Below are 13,906 nucleotides of genomic sequence, written 5' to 3' on the forward strand. Positions count from 1 at the left end.
TCAATATAGCGTGATATGGATTGGCCTCTGGAATATCCATGAATTTTTTTATTGATGTTTTCAATCAGCCTTAATTTTTGTGTCTGTTCGAAGTAGCACGTTCTCAATTCCGAATGAAAATGTCTTTCTAATACAACACAGGGCACATATAACGTGTTCTCGTTCACATATGAACATGATATTTGTCACTGGACGTTAAACCCTAATTCGTCAGCATCATCCAATTGGTTCTTTTCTTCTATTACTTAATCATATGTTGTTTACAAATCACTCTAAAGAAGTAAACGGAAAGGAGCGAATGCAGCTACATTTGGTTATTTTAAGGGGGCTCGCGGGTTTAAATTTTCGCGCCCGTTGAGTTGATTGGTGCGCATCCATTACGGTAATCGGTTCGAACGTCGCAAAATATTTACTTTCTTCTTGATAATAAACATTTATAAAACACTAGCTATTTCTGTTCTAGGTTACTGTTTTTTCGATTCATAATTCACAGAAATTAAATTGAAGACGGTATTTGAAACTTCAAAGTCGACTCTTTTACGGTTTGTTGACATCGAGATACGCCATTTTGGAATCTCGGAAGAAACTTGCTTTCAATATTTCGACAAGTAACCAGCTTTTATATCTATACTAGAATGACTATCAATGTTTGTGATAATTTGTATTCATTTCGGTATATTTTTAAGCTGTATTACTAATTTTCAACACGTAGATCCACCCAAAGAAAGAGATAAGTGGTGAGTATGTAAAAGGTATGTTCAGAATTAGTTAATGAAATTTTGTAAATCCTTGAATGATGATTCTTTGTTATAAAATCACGACAATCGTAAAATATAGTATCGTCTGCTAAACAATGCCTAAAAGAAACAAACAAGGAAAATTTTCAAAAAAGAAGAATTTCGAGAAAGACAAAAGGATCAGTGGGCTAGTGTTTCATAGAAGTGGATTGCTATCAGTATCAGACCACCACAATATTTCACCACTTGATTCAGATTCTCAAAACATATTAGAACCTGACCACCACAATAGCCCTTCATTTGACCCGGTCCATAATCAAAACTCAGAGTTAGAACCTGACCACTCATATGCCAAACCGAAAACAATTGAAACATCTGAATTATGTATAAATGATGCTTTTGAGGTTGAACCTAATTTAGAAGATCATATTCATGAAGTAGTAATTGATGATGATAATGATATAAATGTTGACTTTGACTTCTTACCGCTACCCTCTGATTTACTTCCACTAAACCACTGTCGATATGTGGTTGAACTAGACTACATTGTTCAGCAGTTGAAACAATGTTCAAAATGTGAAGAGCCCTTACACTTACAAAATTCATTGGGAGTTAAACCTTATGGTGTTGCTGGTATTTTGTATGTACAATGTTCAGAATGTGGAGATGTTGCTAAAATTAGATTAGGGAAAACACATTATGCAAATAAGAATAAAAGAGGAGTTGGTAGATTTGATGTAAATACAAAATTAGCTGCAGGTAAACCAATGTTCTTTCAATTATGATAAGATATAGCTTGGTCATTGCATACATGAAGAATGTATTATGTATAAAAAAAAAAGTTGTGGTATGTTTGCTAATAAGACCATTTTACCAACAGACTCCAAATACATACAATTTAACAGCTGAATGTCACCATCCAACCTTTAACAATGAGCAAAACCCATACCACATACATGTATAGTATAGTCAGCTATAAATGCCCCAAATGATAATTGTAAAACAATTCAAACAAAAAAACTTACAATTTTATGAAATGTTTAATCTTAGCAATAAATGAAAAATAAATATGTTACACAGCATTAAATCAAATTGAAGCACTGAATCACAGACACCTTACTTGGCACAAGAGCATACAGAATATGGAGGGGTTAAATTTTTTGCTTCTTAGGACAGTGTTGTACATATTCAGCACAATTTATGAACAAAATAGAATAAGCTGACAGTTGAAAAGGGCTTATTTTTATATCTCATCAGATCAATAAAAAGCAGAAAACATGTTACAAACACACAAACTTGGTGAGGCAGATTATTTATACATTTATAAATATATGTTTGTAATAAACTATGAAAAGTCCAGAAAATACTTAATTCCAAGACTGGCTTAGCCATATTAGAATTATTAGTGGCCACAGGTTGATACATTACATGAAACTTAATGTTATTTTAAGACATCTTAGGGACCGTTCAATATTTATCAGATGGATGGGCCTTTGCATTCTTAATATTGATTCATTAAAAAAGTGATTGCCCATCCTTTTAAATTCTGAAAAAAAGTCCTTGCCCATCTCAAAAAATCTGTAAAAAAAGTCCTTGCCCATCTCAAAAAATCTGTAAAAAAAGTCCTTGCCCATCTAAAGCTTAAAACAATCAAAAAATATTAAATTTCTTTTTCTATTTGTAAGTTTGCAAATTTATGTCTTGAAATCAAAAAATAGACTTTGGTGTAAATACAAAATTTAAAATGTGCTTGTTAATTCCATTTATATATAATAAATATTCATGTGTGTATCAGAACCATACATTTCATATTCTATAGGGCGAAAACACGAAATCGCGAAAACACGAAATCGCGAAGTCGAAAACGAGAAATCGGGTTCGCGTTTTCGCCATATAAAATATGTAAGGCGCAAACGCTAAAGCGCTAAAACGCAAAATGGCATTAACCTGCCACCATAGTTGTCCGCATGTAAACTTCTAGAATTTGTCACCAATATAAGTACATCGCAATCCGTTACTGTTTCAACAGCCATCGGTGTTTCATGTGTGTATTCTTAAACAAGTATTATTTTTCTCTCGTTTTTAGCAATGTATCACTCTCTACTGTCCTTATATATTATTCTATATTCTGCGTTTCCATCCAGATTCTCGTGTATACCATGAGGGTCCGGATTGGGGGTATTGTTTATTTCTGTATTCTTTAAATTGTTATGTCATTTTTTTTCTACATTTTATCTATCTTACTCATTATTCTTTCTTTATTTTTCATATTTTGTCATCTCAATATATTTTACTTACTGATTTTTAGTTACATTACGACGTTTATCTCTTATTTATATACTGGTTACAAATGTAGATGACAAATTTGTGTCATTCATGACAATTAAACAGAATCAACATGATATATGTATGTATATCTTTATTCTCACAAACCAAATTACAAAGGTATAGAGATAATTATACATATTTCAAAATTACATAAATAAATAATGTACGAAAGTAGATAGAGGCATTCACAATTGTTCACCCAGAAAAATTCAATTTGTTATTGATCTCCTTAAATGGATGTCTACGAGAAAACCATGCAAAATCAAAAAAAAATTATGAAAGGGGTTGTGGAATTTTCAGCTGATTTTGGGTTCCTAGTAAAGTATTAAGTACATCTAATAGTTCTATGGTTAAAAAATGACAATTTATCTCAAATTATGTGAATACAGGGCAATTCTAGTTTAGTACCAAATTTGCTGGAAAATGTTGTTGAAAATGGACATTTTTGGGTTTTTTTTTTTTAATAGTTCAAAGTATTATATGACAAAAAAAATTGTTTGGCCTTAAAATTCAGACTTTCTACTAAAATAAACTGTAATTTGGATCTTATTTCAACCTTTATCTTTGTTTTTATTTTTATTGACATAATTGTGTTTTTTAAAAATTTGAATTCAGCCTGTACTGAAAATGTCCATAAAACCTCAAAAGTCACTCAAATTGAAAAAAATATTTTGTTAAACGTTATGGTTCACTACAAACTAGTATTTCTTAACGGGATTTTGGTTGCAAATTGATATAAGCTTATTTGAATAAAAGATGAAAAACTGAAAAATATAGCTAAAATTATCTCCCTTTGTAAAACTCTTCACAATAAAAGGTAGATTTAGTGTCAATAACAGAAGGAGGGAAATCAACAAATGTGCAGAAGGATAGGAAATAATGGTATTTTAGATGAATATGGTGTAGCCAAAAACTTATTTTTATTGAAAGAGTGTAACAAAGACATAGCAAATCATGTGGCAAAGACATTCCCACTGCCACTGGGATAAGTCTGATCCTGATCAGATCGCTATAGTCTAGACATGACTCATGAGGCTAGACTATCACTATCATGTCTAGCCCTAGGTTTCAGACTCACATTTTAAAATGCATATGCTGCAAACATGGACAGGAGTTGGATTGCAGTAGACAAGAAGACAAAATGAGTTGCTGCCATCCTTTCATGACCCTTCCAAATCTAGCAACGGAAATTCCAAAGCAAAACTTTCAGTTTCAGTTGGTTCTGGTAAGTTTGTTAATTTTTTTTGTGGTTAGAAAAAGCAATTTGACACCATAAAAAGACCTACTGTAGAAACATCACATCAACACATAAATATAGGAAGAAGAGCATAGACTATTTCTCTTTGGGGAAAAAAAAGGGGGGGGGGGGTATTTACATAATTTTCTTGAAGCAAACACTGATTTAATTTTCATTGACATACATTTATAATGATTTAAAATTCTTCTGAAACTAAAAGATTTATGTGTTTGCCTTCTAAATTTTAATAGAAAAACTTTTTTCTCTCTCAGTCTCTCTAGAAATCTATAATAATCATGATAAATATATATTCTATTACAAAGCCCTCCGGTATTAGGTCTGTTCGCCCTGAGTTTGTTTGCCAAATTGTCAATAGAGTCCATTGACTCTGGTTTTTTTCTCCTAATTTAAAAATAATGGTTGCTTCAAATCCCTTTTTTTTTCTAAATACAACCCATTGAAATAGAAAACATTCAGTAGATAGATATAGGAAGATGTGGTATGAGTGCCAATGAGACAACTATCCATCCAAATAACAATTTGTAAAAGTAAACCATTATAGGTAAATGGACGGCCTTCAACACAGAGCCTTGGCTCACACGGAACAACAAGCTATAAACATGGATAAAGGACCCCTAAATTACTAGTGTAAAACCCTTCGAACAGGAAAATCAATGGTCTAATCTATATAAAAAAAAGGAGAAACAAGAAACACGTATAAATTACATAAACATACGAAAACTACTGTACATTTATGCCAACTAAAAAGTATGTGTGTTAACCGCACTACCCTTACCTACCTTTATTTTTATCTCTACCCTAAAGATTTTTGTGACAGGTTTTGATTAAGTACTGTTAAAGTCACAATATAGGTCCCAAAGAGTTGTGAATTTCCTGTCTTTATTCATTCCTTTACCAGTACTACATGTACATTGTACAATGCAGCTAGATTGATACAATATATGGTTCTCAAACTCGAAAAAATGTTTTACAGACTATGAGCTGGGTTTTTTTCTCTCTAAAAATTGGTTACTGTGAGACTTTTTCTTTACATTTCCTTAGTGCAGGTCATGTATCACAGTTATAAACATGGAAAGAGAACTTGTACATGTCTTTACTTCTATCGTTAAGAAAATAGAATCTGAATAGAATATGCTTACAAATGTATTCCAAATTAAAGGGCCCAGAAGGGGCAACATGAGATTATAACATTACAGATTACTCAGATAAAACAAATTCAAAATAACAATACTGAAGAAATAAATTACTTGATGATGTGATTGATATCATAGCATTTATGACATTTACACAAATAAATTATCATATCTACAAAACTTTTTTTTTCAATGAACCAATGCATTATGTTAAGCCAACTTAATGTACAATGTACATGTAGATGTAACTCACTGTACTGATCATGCAAATGTACAAATATACAATATTTTATTTCTTATCAACAGGTTAATGTTGAAGATGGAAAAGCACAAAAATAATGTTAAAATGAAAGCAGATATGATAGGAGATCATATAGGTAAATATATGATATAATTGATAAAAAAAAAATGAATCAAACAAGTCATAACAAGAGACTACTAAATAGACAGCAAATAAGACCTGTGTTGTGGCAATATAATCATATAATATAGAAATTGGAAATTGACCAGTTACATTTTTTATTGTAAAAACATGATAAATTATCAATAAATTAGATTAACCCTTCAATTTTAAAAGTTCAATCTGGTAAACAAAAAGTAAAAATAACACACAGAACACTCAAATTATTATTTTATGATCAATTAAGGGCCATATCAGTACAATTTACACAACAAAATTTTCATTACTCATCATTGGAATTGTTCTCTTTATAAGAATTAAACCTAGAAAAAAATATGTGTTTTTGTCAGCTTGACACTGAGATCCTCATTTATAGTATACATGCATTTATGGTAAACCTGAATTTTTCATTTTGGAAAAAACACTTTTACCATTATTACAGCTATTTTCCTAATGCGTGTAGAGTAAAACTTTGGTAGGTTTGCTTGCTCTGTTTGTATAAATATTGATTCAAGCTTTGTAATTAAGGTTGATATCTTCAAACAATAAATATAGGCATATTTGAACCTTTATGGAGTACTTTTAAATTTGATTAGACGTTATGTCAATTGCGATTGTACAATATACAAACAAACCATGCAAGCTAACCGAAGTCTTAGATTTACATGCCTTAGAAAATTAGCTGTAAAATTAATTATATATTTGTTTCCAATGCTTATTGTTTTACCAATTTCAAATGTTTTGGCTTGTTTTTAAATTGGTCTATATCAGCTAAAGGGTCAAAAGGGTTCAAATTTAAACTTGATTTCATAAAACAATTGAATAATTGGTGTTCTTTGATATTATGCAAAATTAAACGGTATATTGTACTTTTTGGGGTTAAATACTTCTTATACATGTTATATGTTTAGATTGTTAATATTCGTTTTCAAATTGCAAAAAAGACCACGGGGGCAAAAAAACCTTTGTTCGTTTATTAAAATATTATTGAAGGTTTTTTTTCTATGCTAAATGTTATCATGCATTTAGCATGTTTAGATTTATGATTTGGGCTCAGTTTTCAAGTTGATTCAAATTGGGGTCCAAACTTAAACTTTGTTTAAATTCATTAAAAAATTGCATATATGGGGTTTTTTGATATGATAAATCTAATCATGTCTTTTAGACTTTAGATTTTGGATATTGGCACAAATCCAATTTCAAAATCATCAGTTCTTTTACCACATCTATTCTGTGTCAGAAACCTACATGTATGATGTGTCTAATAATTCATCACAATCCAAATTCTGAACTGTATCATGTGAATCAAGTTTGAATGTAGTGTCTATATAGTGTCCCCCCCACACCTGATGAAGGTGCAATCTCTGCATTTGTAATAGAATGTACCCTTGAGCTGTTTTATTCTCATTGTTGAAGGTTGTACAGAGGCATTACATTCATTTCATTTGAACTTTTGTGGATATTTGTCTCATTTGCAATCAATACTCATCTCCCTATTTTTGTATTGTCATAACGTCATAAATACAAGATGAAATCTACAAAATTAACCTCATAAAAATTAAGTTTGCTGCAGCTTGGAATAAGAAAAAAATCAAATTTAGGTCCATTTTTAGCTAGTATACTTTATTTCTTATTCTATGTACTGGAATGTCAGAGTTGTGATAATGGAAAAACATTTTACACTAAGACCAAGGTAATAATTAATTTCTTTTTAGGAAATTTCAATCATTTAATGGATAACAATTGTTTTCTTATTATTTTTTACAGACATTTGGTGATCCAAAAATAACTGGAGTTCATGAAAGAAGACTGATTGCTGAGACACATTTTTGTTGATAAACATGTTTATGATGAAGAAAAACTTAGATAATATTACTGATACTTGAATAAGGCTCTGATCTGTCTTTGAATTTTCCTGTTGATGTTAAAAAATTGCAAGCTCAAATAAAAATAAATTGAAATGGAACTCATATGCTTTGAAAAAAAGGAAAAAAACGGCAATGTGAATCTCGCTGAAAACCACCAAGTCAACACACAGTTGCAACACAAATGAGAAGAGAGAGATATTTGCTAGGAAATAGAATGTTCTCACTGTCTCACCATCAGCAAGGCTTTCTCATCAGCGAATAAGAAGTCTAAAATTACTTCTGTATTAAAAGGTCATCAGTATTGAAGACAATAAAGAAGATTACGAATGTACTTGGCCATTTGATAAACATAATAATATTTTCATTTGTCAGAAATTGTTTCTTAGATTGACTAACTAGTTTTATTGATTGAATTATTAGTAAATTACCTTTCATAGTTCATGTAGTTACATGTATATAAATTCTTATAAGATAGTATGGAAACAATTTAATACTTCCCTAAATTCCATACCTTATGCAACAATTGTCTTGTGCTGCTAAGTCAATTCGAATTAACTTTTATGTATGTTTATAATAATCTTATTCTTGCATGTAAGCACCATTTAGTGTTATTGTATCATCTTCATTGATTGTTAAATATAATACTAATGCTATAAAAAATAATAACATTTATGATCATTTATACAGATTGAGATATTTAAAAATTTATCAATGCTAAAAGAGAATTTATAAATTTAGACATTTTTTTAGGCGAATTTTAGAAAGTACTACAACAAAAGCAAACCAATAGTATATGCTCAAATGCACTATTAACTCTCTCTCCAGATAACCAAATAGAGATATGTTTATATTTTATTAAATTGATGAAGTGTATGTTAGTTTAAATTAATATGTACATGCAATTTTAAGGTTTTAAAAATCAGCATTTTTATTGGATTATCTCCCTTTGTACAATAGAAATTCAGGTTTTATCCACACTGTCTCAGGTACTCATGATCAAAATGACTTATATGGTAACCAGCATGCAAGTAAAAGGTTGCAACATGTCTTAATTTTGTTTACCTGTCAGACACAACTTCTGAATGTCAATACTTTAGATTTTTCAATATGATGAACTTGACATTGAATTTCATATAATTTTTCAGTAACCAGAATACAACTTTAGTAATTAGCAAGCTGCATTAACCAAAAATAGGATTACTAGGAAGAAATGAATGGATTTTACTCTTTAAAGTAATAGGGACAAGTGAACTAAAGGAATTTGGAATAAAAAAAAATACCAAAAAAAAAATTGTCTTTGGCAGCTCCCCCCCTTTTTTAAGCCTAATGCTTACTATTGTTTGAGACACAAAAATCCAATTTTCTATTTGATTTACCTATATTGCATGTTACAATCTGTATAATTCAAGTATTTATTTTTGAATGCTTGGTTTCATTAAAATATGAGACATTCCTCAATTTATTGCGAAAATACAAAAAAAGGGGGGGGGGAGGCTATCTAAATGATCAATAAAATCTATAAAATTAATTTGCAACCGAAATCCCTTCAAAATATTTTGAACCAAAGAAAATGCAAAGCATTTCTGAAATTTAGGGTAAATTAAAGCGACTTTTGGGCTGTAGTGTCTGTTTTAGTGTGATTTGATGAAAAGGCCATATTTTTTATCATTTTATGTGTTTTGCCACACCCTTATTTTCTATATATATCATTATGTTTAATAAAATTATGTGATTTATACTTCATACACATCCTATCTGTGCTATTAAAGTATTTAAACACTCAGAAGTATTATAGTATTTATTTCTATTTGAGAAATTTATGAAATCTATGCATTTCAGTAAATGCATCTATAAATAAACTCGAAAATACCCTAAATTCCTATCGCTGCCATGGTTACCAGCAGTGTAAGGGCTTCAAACTTGCATGACTTTCATATGAGGTCAACCTGAACATGTCAGCAAAGTTTCATCAAAATCAAACAACTTTGCATGGAGCACCATCTGCATGGTTTTCTCATAGATGTCCATTTAATAAGTTTACATAGTTCGTTCAGTTCTGAACATTTTTTTGAATTCATTAAGTCATAAAACTTCAATGTATTTGGGCTATTTCTATAGTAAAATGCAATACATTGTTTTCTACAGTTATCAAAAGCTGAACAATTAAAAATGTATATTACTTTAATATTACACTTTTTGAAACCATTTTTATCAATTTTCAATTTCATGTGTTGTTTCCGTATATGTTATGTTTCATTGCTCATGTGTTGTTTTCGTATATTTTAGCCGCTCGTCTTGAGCCTACTCATTTCATCCGATAACACCCCATATAGCAATAAAATTATAATTGTATTGCCATTCATAACTCTTAACAGACCAATTAACAGACCGGGTTTTATACATCCGACCCATTAACAGACCAGGTTTTAAATAAAGATTGATTTATGTCACCAAAATACAGATTTTCGTGTAGATTTTTCACACAATGATATCAATATGGTTAACAAACATAATGCCTTTCCTTTTTCTATGTTCAAAATATTGAATGCAAGTAAATTTAACCAATGTGTCATTTTGTGTACGTTTAATGTGTGTAAAATGTGTATAAATTTATTGATGAGTAACCCGCCTTTTCATTTTATAGATCGTACATCGAAGCTAGAAAAATAATAATTACATCACTGAATTCAGAACATTGAATTGTTTTGTTAGACATGAATACTTTTTATGATGAAAATATATTTAGAAAGTTATACATTGAAACATGCTGAATTTCAAATGATTTTCTCGATAACACCTAATTAACAGACTTTAGCCAACCCGATTAACAGACCAACCGCCGATATAGCCGCATACTCAATATAGATTAACAGACCAATCTCTCGGTTAGCCGAGTGTCGGCGGTGTAATTGCGACCATCAAATCCACAATTGATGCCGTCGGAGTTTTAAATAAAATATTGTTATCTCCATGCTAATGCAACTGAGAGAAAACAATTATATTCATAATGGAACTATGACAAGTTATGAATGAGAACAAAACAGTATCTCAAAATGTATTTTTCATAGATTTAAAAAGATTGATATAATGCAAATGGATATATATATTGTAGTATGTGTATTAAATTTTTTCTGGATACTCAGTAAGTTTTTGACAGGGATACTTTATTGAAGCTTGGACAATAGGCGCAGGACATTTTAGCGAAACAGTTTTAACTACTAGTGGACATTTTTAGCACCGACTGGCATTAGAGCCCGTTGTACATAGCGCAGGGTTTATCCGTTTATCTGTAGATAGCCCATTTTAGCGAACACTTATCTGGTTGAGTAATATTTACCCTATTGAGACTGGCTACTGATTTGAAGTTGAGAACGAGCTGCAACCCACGACCGGTTGCAGATGTTGGCGATGCCAACATTAGATAATGACTTGGATCTAGTCACTTGACTGTGAATACTCGCTTTAACTCCACTTGTAGAATTAGACACAAGTCCTATGCAGTAGTCAACAATTTAATGATTCAGGATGGAATACATGTAGTATTACAAAATGATGTACTTTAACACATTGAACAGATTGATACAAATTGAGTCATTGAGCGGATGTTGTCAGTAGGAATGCCCGACTCTCACTGAAGTTACAAACTTCAGAAAACATATTTAAATCAAGAAATTACATGGTGACAATTTCATAATAGAAAGGAGATAAATAAATGTCATTGAAATAATACGACAAGAATTAACAAAAGATTATAACAAAAATCTGTCGTTTGAGCTTTAGGCTAATTAGCGCCGTAATTGAAATGACTAAAGGATTAATTATTCTTTACGTAAGAAAACTTAAGAACTATTTAGAACATACTCACCCCTTCTCGTCCAATGAAAAGTCATTTTTTTGCCCTCTAATTTTCATAGTACATGGTTTTCCATGCACTATGAAATGCTATACATGAATGACTTTTCATTGTCAGTTAATTATGAAAGTGAACTCTTAATAACTGCACTAATGAAGTGTACAACCACCTGAGGCATTTTCCCTTGGAAAACAGCCTACTGATTAAAGATGAAAGAGCAAACATTAAAACAAATTATTTTGAATTTTGCAAATTTTCATAAGATTTCTAATGGTAAACATAAAATTGAGAAAGGAAATGATATAAAATAAACAAAAACAATGGGAGTAAGCATGGAGGAAAAATACTATTTATTTGTTATAAACCGGGCATTTGAGGGATTTTTTTTTCTTTCAAGAAAACAATTTCAGACTGCTGATATATAAAAAAAAGGATTTTTTTATGGAGAAACACAATAAATGTTAAGTTATCAATAAAAAAGTAAGCATTTCACGTTGAATGGTCTGAATTTAAATGCTTATACAGAGTTTTATATTTATAAAAAAAAATCAAATTTCAAAAAGGGGATTTATATAACATTGTGTTGCTTTTTTAAAATAAAAAAAATCTCAAGATATATTAGTATTAAATTTTACCTGAAGCAGAAGAAAAACAATTTATCTGTTCGGTCCTCACAAACGATGTCAGTGCTATTTCATTCCATCCATTGAAATGAGTACCTATGTTTTACATTTGGTTCATTATAAAATGTGAGCTCTTTTTAAGGTTTGAATATTACAATGGGAAAGGCTAATTTTGTAAGGTCACTCGAAAGTGTGAATATGTTCTAAATTGGTCAGACAATACTTGGTCATGTTTTATGAAGATTTAAGCCCTTGGCTTCGCCTTGGGCCTAAATCTTCATAAAACATGACCAAGTATTGTCTAACCTATAAGTAAAGCTGTGACTTTATCTATTATTTACAAAAAGAATTATCTTGAAACAAATTTCTGACTTTGTGAAAATATACTTGACACTTAATTATTACTTATAATACAAAAAGCTTTATAAAGAAAAATCGTTACATCATAATGAAATTACTTTGACGGACAATCATTTCAAATAAAATGATTACGATAAAATAATGAATTATAGTTTAACAATATAATGACAATTTATGACCGAACAGTTTGTCAGTGAAAGTTCAAAAGTATCAGATTTATGAAGATTACACTTTTAAAATAGTATCGAATGAAGAAGCATAAATTAGACAAATTATCGCTATCACAGATTCCCTCCCCTTTGAATTCAAAGCGTCCCCGCTTTGTGGTTGAATTAAACTATCTTCTGCGGTAATGTCTGTTTCCTCGAAAAAGTTTGTTGTTAGGCAGCAACCATTTGATTTTCTGGGGGGGGGGGGGCTATGGTTTTTTTTTCTGGACAAATTATTTTTTTCGCGACAAGTCGAAAACAATTTTTTTCTTTCAATTTTAGCATTACATATAGTGGCAGCTGAGGGTGAAACAAACAATTTTTTTTTCTCAGAATCAAAAAAAAATTATTTTTTTCTCCTAAACTGGAAACAAACTTTTTTTTCCAAAAAAAACCATAGCCCCCCCCCCCCCCCCCCCCCCAGAAAATCAAATGGTTGCTGCCTTATTAGATGATTGACCATTTTTCTGTTGTTGAATTGATTTAAAGCGATAATTTTCATCCGATAATATTTGAATAGTTTTATAAAGTTCATCATGACGCCAAATGAGTCGGTCCTTTTCGGTTTTGTGTTTTTCTTCCTGTTCTGTAATCCATCTTTGCGTTTGCTTGTTAAGACCTGTTATTATGTTAACAAAATTTTCACTATCACTGAGTTTAGATTTAAGTTGAGAAACTTCGTCTGAATATTTAGGAGATAACTGTATTGTATTTTAAGCTCCGACGGCATCAATTGGGGATTTGATGGTCGCAAATTAAGTTTACTGGCGACGCGTTAGCGGAGACAGTAAACGGGTATTTGCGACCATCAAATCCCAAATTGATGCCGTCGGAGCTTAAAATACAATATTGTTATCTCCATTCTAATGAAACTGACAGAAAACAACGTTAAAACATGTATTCAAAATCTGTCATATGCCGTCTGCGCTTGCGCGTACGTCCCATAGCATCAATTGTCAATTGATGCCATGTAAGAAAGTGACGTTATCCAATCAAAATGAACGTTACTAACGTTGTTGCATTAGAATGTTGAATAGTTTTTGAATCTTGAATTGCTGAGTCTTCTTTTTGCTTCTTTAAGTTTGTGTTTTAAAGCTCGAACTCTGATAGTTGGTCTTGCAGTTTTGTGATATCCTG

The 13,906-nt window shown here is 30.8% G+C and overlaps 1 protein-coding gene and 1 long non-coding RNA gene across 2 annotated transcripts in view; both read left to right on the plus strand.

Moving 5' to 3' along the window:
• The window catches only part of LOC143048448 (uncharacterized), a 37,402-nt gene that overhangs the window by 2,729 nt on the left and 20,767 nt on the right, over positions 1-13,906 (plus strand). The gene's annotated exons all lie outside the window — the stretch shown is intronic.
• LOC143048447 (uncharacterized) lies at positions 3,296-9,510 on the plus strand. The gene is made up of 3 exons (XR_012969838.1): positions 3,296-4,290; positions 5,763-5,833; positions 7,624-9,510. It is a non-coding gene; the product is annotated as an uncharacterized LOC143048447 (long non-coding RNA).

Source organism: Mytilus galloprovincialis, chromosome 10 (assembly GCF_965363235.1).
Source record: "Mytilus galloprovincialis chromosome 10, xbMytGall1.hap1.1, whole genome shotgun sequence".
Lineage (NCBI taxonomy): Eukaryota > Metazoa > Mollusca > Bivalvia > Mytilida > Mytilidae > Mytilus > Mytilus galloprovincialis.